Raw genomic sequence first — 8,081 nt, 5'->3', positions numbered from 1 at the left:
CCCACCTCCCACACTGCAGTTATCCATGTCCATCCAAGGACTGGGGATTATTTTTCATCACCATCCAGACTCTCCTGGGCTGTCATTTTGCTATTTTGAAACACCTGGCTGCAGCTCAATGGTGACCCATGTTGGTGCCAGCAAATGTCCCCTCACAGGTGTGTCCTGCACCTCTGTGAGAGCAGGGTGTTTGTCCCATCCCCACAGGTGACACAAACGTGTGGTGTGGCATGTCCCTGCCCTGCCTGCTGCTGTTCTTTGACGGGTTCTAGCCCAAAAGGCAGGGCCATGAACAACCTGCACCTGAGCACCATCCTGCTGGGGTTCTGTCCTGTGCCAAGTCAGCAGGTCTGCCCACACAGTCTCTTGCTGTCCCTTTGCTACAGACAGCTGCTCTTTGGGGACATATCTGTGTCCCCTGAGCAGCACAGGCTATGCACAGTCCTCTCCCTCCCCTGACTTCTCCTTTCACACTCAATTCTGCAATTTGTGCCTTGGCTCCCTTCCTAATGACTGTATTATTAGCTCTATTTGCATCTGCTCTCAGCTCTTTATTTCGCATGGAATTATTTTGGCTGCTCCACATATCACAAATTGAGTAGCTGAACCAAGTCCACAAACCCTAACAGAGAAAGCACGTGGAGCAGGGCTCTCTGTGACCACCATGGCTGTCACCCTCACATGTGCCACCACCCCTGGCCCAGGCCAGCCCCCTGACTGTCACCCAGCTGTGTCACAGCGAGGAGCAGGGTGACCATATGGCCTGAGGCAGCTGGGCCATATGAGCCTCCATTTGTGACACCTACTTTGTGCTTCCTAGACACAGAAGGTGTTTAATATGTTAGCTGTCACTTTATTGGTAATTCCAGCCTTAATTACCAAGCCAGAAATGTGGTGCACAAAAGCTGTCCTGTTGAATGTGCTCCCTGCTTCAGGGAGGCTCCATCCCTCACTCAGAGTGTTCTCCATTTGTGACCAGGACATCTGAGCAAAGCAGCATTCCAGGTGGCTGCTCCTGCTGTTTGTCACCTCCCCATTGTCCCCTCAATTCCAGGTGGCTGATCCTTGTTTTGTCACCTCCCCATTGTCCCCTGTCCCCTCAGCAGCATTCCAGGTGGCTGGTTTGTCATCTCCCCATTGTCCCCTCAGCAGCCCATCAGTGCCATGGGGTTTGGGTACAGCTAATGGAAATGTGAGCAGAAAAGGTGTGGGAGAGCCCTGGATGGGCTTCTGTAGGGAAAAGGGTCTGTGGGACTCCAGTTTTCTCCTGGCTTTCTGTCAGCTTCAGGCCACAGAGTTCTCTTATTTAGGCATGAAAGGAATGGAGTAACCCTGAATTCATCCTGAATTCACTTCTCACAGGCTGGGTTTTGGAAACCCAGCCTACACAGATTTACCAAGATATGGTGAATTTGCCCACACAGATTGCCAAAATATGTCCCTGGAGATGCCTCAGTATGATGAGCACCAGGTATGAGCCCCACAGCCTGCACAGGAGCTCGCTGCTTCCCCTGCCCATCAGCAGCCACAATGGGAATTTCTGTCTGCACCTGCAGATTGCCTCTGGAGGGAGGGACTGACCTGAGGAACAGGGGAGAAGCACCCAATTTCTGCTATCCTGGGACCAAAGGCTTCTCAAAGGTTCTATTTCCTTCTGGCTTGATGGAAATTTTTGAGGGAAAAAGGGGAGGGAGTGTGTTAGGAGATTCCCTAAAAACAAATGAAACAGAAGCGCCTCATTGCCTAGGGAAAAACCAGGAGGAGCTGGGTGGATAGAAGCACAAATGATTTGGCTCTTGTCTTCCCACTAAATAAAACCAAAAGCTGGGAAAAAAATTAACAACTGCCTCTCTATGGGGTTTTGGAAGAGGAAGGAACACAGGTTATGTTTGTGTGTGTTGTTACAAGAAAGTATCACCTTAAAAGAGCTTTCTGTATAATTTTACACCCCTCCCAGACAATCCATTGTTAGCAGCAAGCTGGGATTGCTGGTAGACAATAGCCCACTCTCCAGCAGAAAGAACTCTATGAAAGCTGCACACAGTTTTTAATGTTTAATGACACAAAATCAATTGGAAGTGGTTGCTGGCTTCCACAATCAATTTCAGGAGATCTCTCAGAGAACGGGAGAAAGTGGGAGAGTTTCCATTAGCCCTGGAAATCTCATCAGCAATAGGAAAATGGTGATAAACAACCCTGCACTCCAATAAACGTATTAATAAACTTGTCCTCACTCATTTCTCATGTCTCTGTGAGAGGATACAGTTTTGTCACCAGGAAGGTCACGTTTTGGTCTCAATTCCATCCTTTCTTTGCACAAACAAACATCCCCGTGGTTGTGGGTGCCTTGAGAGAGCCACAGCTCCCATTTGCTGCCCCCTGAGCTGTCCCAGGCGCAGGAATGTCTGAGGGGAATATCTTCATTCCCCTCTTGTTCTGCCCCACTGTGAGTTTTGCCAAAGCTGTGTGAGAAGCTGCTCTGCCCCACAGATGAGTGGGAAGGGGCTCCATGGGGAAACATGGAGCTCCCTGTCCTGGATGGATCCAAACTCACCCAAACACTCACAGGTGTCCACACTCAAGGGCCTTTAAGTCAAATCCTGCTGATTTTTGATGGGCTTTATGCCATTTGCCAAGCTTAATGCTGCATGGCAGCTTTTCTTCCCTTGTTTTGCTCAGACTGAGGGAGTGTGATGCCTTCTGCTGGCTGGAATCTGCGGGGTTAGGGGGGAAAAAAGGTTATTTTTGTGTCTTTAAAAAACCCCAGGACTAAGCAGAGTTAGGAACAGCCCTGAATTTTAATCTCAATGCAGAACAAGAGGCTGTTTTCATGTGTTGCAGGTTTGTCCCAGGACTCCAGCTGAGTGAAGTCAAGGCAGGGTTGGTAATGCACAATTTAATCAGTGAATTTGTAGATCTCAAAAGGCGTGCTTAATTTAATATTGTTTCTAATGGCTATTGTCTTCATGCTTGCCTGTTTCCCTGGTGTTTTTCCCTTTTGTAATTACTTGAATGGCACTTCCAGGTGCACTGCATATATTAGCAAGCATTTTCATTTTAGTAATGAGCAAGATGCTTTCAGTGTTTATTTCTTCATTGCCCTAATACTTACTTTATCAAAGATCTTGATTCTTCCAAAGGAGAAAAACAAGCATTTACCACTCCTTTCTACCTCATTTACCTCTTCTACCTTATGATGCCCTCAATAAAAGAGGATTTAAATTACTTACTGGCCAGGGTTAGGCCAGATTTACACTATCACAGAAAAATAAAGCGGAGAGGGGATGCTTGGTCAGTCATGGAGTGGTTTGGGTTGGAAGGAACATAAAGATCATCTCATTCCAGGTCCCTGCCATGGGCTGGGACACCTTCCACCAGACCAGGTTGCTCAGGGTCCCATCCAGCCTGGTCTCAAGGGCTTTGATGCCTCTCCTCACCCCTTGTGGGGATGGGAACTGAGCACTTGTTGAACTCAGAGCCATCCCCTGAATGTCAGGGCCTCAGAGCTGGTTTAAGCTCTGCAAGGAGCATCTGCAGTGCCCCTCTCCTGGCCTTATTATCATCCCTTATGGTTAATGTGCATTTCTGCCCACCTTGTGTGCAGCCTGGGGTGCAGGAGGCTGAGCCCTGCCTGGCCACCCCAGGCTGCTGATTAATGCTGCAGCAGGACTCCAGCATCAGCTGAGAGCCTTCAGCCAGCATTTATTACACATGCACAACAGCCACATGCCACATGCCAGCCCAATTTCCAGATTAGCTGTTTATTAGCATTATTATAAACACGTCTCTTCATCTTCCATTAAATGGCACTGCAGCCCCACGAAGCCTGTAAGGAAGCACTTGGTTCACTAAATTACCCTGCAAAATGTCAAACTGGCTCTCAGTTATTAGCTGTGTGTCTTACAGCCTCTTTATTAGGATTTTGTGTCTTGAGGGTGCCCCGTGGCGTGTAGATTTTTTAAAGTACAAACCGGCGTCATTTTTTGTTGTTTGAAAGAACATTTAATTAAACTGGATTCATTGCTTGTATGGGGCAAGTTAAATGGAAACTAAATAGGAGGCATATGATTACATGTTATTGAGCAGAGTGACTGCTCCAGAGACCAAATCCTTTCAACACAACATTAAACTAAACTTATTTCATGTGCACAGGTTGGCTCTGGCCTGCTAGGGCATCATATTTTGAGACCAGCAGAATGATTATGAGCATTAAACAGCTTTTAACAAAATGTGTGTTTCAGGGAAGAAGCCCTTCTTAAGCTAGACTTAAATATGCTAATGACAGAAATCAAAGCTTCACACAGATTCTGGGTAACCTTTTAAAAATTACCATTTCTATAGTGTCAGATGCAAATGAGGAGATCAGCTTTGTTTATTATTTCACTAGCTGTAAATTAACCAGGGGCCCTAATGAGCATAAAAATAAAATTGGAAGTATTTTTTTGGGCTTGAGTCGTTGGTCACATCATGGCTTTTTAATGTTCTTTAGGAAAACAAAAGGAATTATAATTAGAACTCCATTACACAAGTTCCTATTCCCTGCTCCTTTTATGTTCATGCTGTTGGTGCAATCTGATGTTTTTTAAGGTGTGCACTCACCAAATTTCCTTTCCAGGCATTCTAAGCTTCTTTTTGAATGTCTGCTGTTCTCCAAGCCCATCCCTAAATCCATCCTTCCTTCCTTCCTTCCTTCCTTCCTTCCTTCCTTCCTTCCTTCCTTCCTTCCTTCCTTCCTTCCTTCCTTCCTTCCTTCCTTCCTTCCTTCCTTCCTTCCTTCCTTCCTTCCTTCCTTCCGCCACTTCCTTCCGCCACTTCCTTCCGCCACTTCCTTCCGCCACTTCCTTCCGCCACTTCCTTCCGCCACTTCCTTCCGCCACTTCCTTCCTTCCGCCACTTCCGCCACTTCCGCCACTTCCGCCACTTCCGCCACTTCCTTCCGCCACTTCCTTCCGCCACTTCCTTCCGCCACTTCCTTCCTTCCACCACTTCCTTCCGCCACTTCCTTCCTTCCGCCACTTCCTTCCTTCCGCCACTTCCTTCCGCCACTTCCTTCCTTCTGCCACTTCCTTCCGCCACTTCCTTCCTTCCGCCACTTCCTTCCGCCACTTCCTTCTGCCACTTCCTTCCTTCCGCCACTTCCTTCTGCCACTTCCTTCCGCCACTTCCTTCCTTCCTTCCTTTCCTTCTCCCTTTTTCTTTCCTCCTTTTTCTCTGCAAAAGGCACTGACCCCCTCCATGCGCTGTTAGTGGGAGCATCCTGCCACTTATCCAGGAGGAACTGAATTACAGCAAGAAAATGGAAACAAATAAAGCAGTCTTGGAACACCAATGGGAATGTGGTTGTCCAGAGGTTCAGCTTCCAACTTTTGGGCTTTGAAATGGGCTCTTCAACAGAGACCCTGTTCTTGTTTTTGTTCATTAGCCCAATTTCCCCTGGGACACACCGGTGTGGCTGTGGCTCTGGGAGAGCTGTAGCTGATATAATCAAGGGCAGGGATGTAATTAGCAGCGTTGGAAGGGCTGCTGTGGGCAGATGGGAGCTGAAAAGGCTGTGCCTGTTGTGAGACAGACTTTTATGTGTGTTGGCCTGGGAGTGCAGAGCAATGTGTGATGGATGACCCTGCACTGGGATGAGCCATTTGAACACTAAACCTGGCATCTGTGGCCCTGCTTGCACACAGGGCAGTTGTGCCCTCTCCATAAATCATCCTACAATGAGGCTTCCCTCAGTGATCTGGGTTAGCCTTTCCTGCTGGGTGGGTTAGCTGCTCCGCCTGGGGTTCACCTGCAAGGTACCAAACTCCAGATTTCTCTGGCCACCATCCTTTGCCTTCCAGCAGACCCCTGTTCCTTCCTCAGGGCAAGTGCTGTCTTCAGGCACAGCCTCAGAACCTCTGCAAGGCAAGAGCAAGAGTAGCCAGGACCCGCAGGACACAGAAGTACTGCAAAGTCTGTGCTGAAAACCCTGACTCTGGCAGAGTGCAAGATTTTAGTTGTGCTTTTTTCAATCCTCTCTTTGTACCATTACCTGGTGCACCATTACAACAGCCCATGGGCACCTGAGTGTTTATCTCACAGTTTGCCCTCTGCCCTGGCAGCACATCCATCTCAGCAGCACTTCACATCTTTCTGGAAAGATCCCTGTCCCAGCTCCTGATGGAAATATTCTGTGTCTGCTGACTCTCAAGATTTTCCAGGCTTTTTTTTCCCCAGAAATCTGAAATTTCAGGCATTCTTAGCACCCATCTCACATGGCAAAATCCAGGAGTGCCTGTTTTTTACACATTTAGAGCAAAAAACCTTTTATTCAGAATTTGTTTAGGAACATTGCACTAATTCACCACTGCCTGTGTCTTCCCTGGGATAAAATGCAGGATGTCAGAGCTCCTGCTCCTGATGCTGGTCCTGGGCTTAGATGCCAGTCACTGTTAGGAAAAGGGGTTTACTGTGTCAAATGGGTAGCTAGATGTCTGTGTCACAATGTGTTTCACATGTTACAGGGATTACAACAAGCTCTAAATGGCTGGACTATCATGGCCATTTATTTAGTATTTCTCCAGCTGTGGTCACAGATACCCAGCAGTGACTCTCCTATGCATCTTATATGTACCGGGCAAGCACTTGGGGTAATTTGCCTCAGTGATTTTGCACCTATTTCAGGTCAGGGATGTCCTGCACAGAACACTGGGTGATCCTCCTCAAAACATTTCTCATTCACTACATTCTTGTCTTTTTTCAAGCCAGGTAAAGTTTAATATCTGTTCCTCTTCTAGGAGGAGTCCCAGAGGTCACCCAGCTGCCATGGGTCAACTCCTCTTCCAGGATTTGTAGATCTGAGCAACAGCATCTGCTGTCAGCAAGCTCATCCATGATCACTGATCCAAATTTGGATCAAATCCTTACAGCCCTCTGCTCTGTTCTTCACATTAAAATAAAAATTAATATTTATACAACTGATGCACCAAAAAAACACCCACCAAGATGGAGACTCAATTGTGCTAGGCACTATAGAAACAAGCAGTAATCCCCCAAAGAACTGTCTAAGGGACTGATATTTTAGTTCTCCTGGGAAGACTGGTCTCAATGAATGTTTAAAATCTATTTCTACTCAGGGAAAGTTGTTGGGCTTTCCCTCCTTGCAGTTCTTGATAAACACAAAAGCACTAAACACAACAGCTGTGTGTGACTGTGCAGCTCCAGCCCCAGGTAGAAAACGTGTGCAGGTCCTGCCAGGCACATCCATGGAGTTCTAAGCAGAAATTTCTGCCTGAATCAGGAAAATGATGAGCCAGGCATTGCCCCCCACTTAAACACCATCCCACAGTGGAAATGTGATCACCACAGGTTCCACAGAGAGCAGCCATCCCAATCCCCTGCCAGAAAAGCACATTTCTGGCTGCACTGTCTTTGTGGATGTGCCCACAACAATGGCTTTGAGAGCAGTTGGATCCCAGGCTTGCCTGGGTGCAGTTGGAAGCAGTTTGTTCTAAGCCAGTCATGTTCACTATCCTAATCTGACATGAAGCCTGATGGAAAAATCTGTGATCGATTATAGCAGCGGGACAAAGAGATATGAGAGGAAAGCAATGCAAAGGAACAGATATCAATCACTGCTCCCAACGAGCCTGGAGAAGGTACCTGCTGCTGCTGCTCCTGAATTGAAGGCAGTGTAGCACATCTTTCTGCTGTTCTAGGTAAACACTCCCAGCTGCACACCCTTTGTCTTACAGACAGACCGATTTGGTAAGAAAAGTGGATTTTGAGGTATGGATTTTGTTGGAAGGGGACAAAATAAACTATTGGTTCGTTACCTTGAAAACGGTGTAGCATGTAATGTGTGTTTGCAGCAGTTTCACAGCTGCTTATTGCTCTTCTTTTTAAGCTTCTCAGTGTTGAGGGGTTTTTGTTTAGCTTTACACTTTCTAATTGATTGAATGTGAAATATATGATGGAACAAATTTGTATTGAAAAAGAAATAGCAGACACAATCAACAAACTTTAATGTTGAGTTAGCTTTTTTTCTCGCTGCTGGACAAGATCATACTTCAAAGCAAATTAAAAATGTGAAGCCAAATCCTGAT

Source organism: Ammospiza caudacuta, chromosome 8, assembly GCF_027887145.1.
Source record: "Ammospiza caudacuta isolate bAmmCau1 chromosome 8, bAmmCau1.pri, whole genome shotgun sequence".
Taxonomy (NCBI): domain Eukaryota; kingdom Metazoa; phylum Chordata; class Aves; order Passeriformes; family Passerellidae; genus Ammospiza; species Ammospiza caudacuta.
This window is presented reverse-complemented; position numbering follows the sequence as displayed.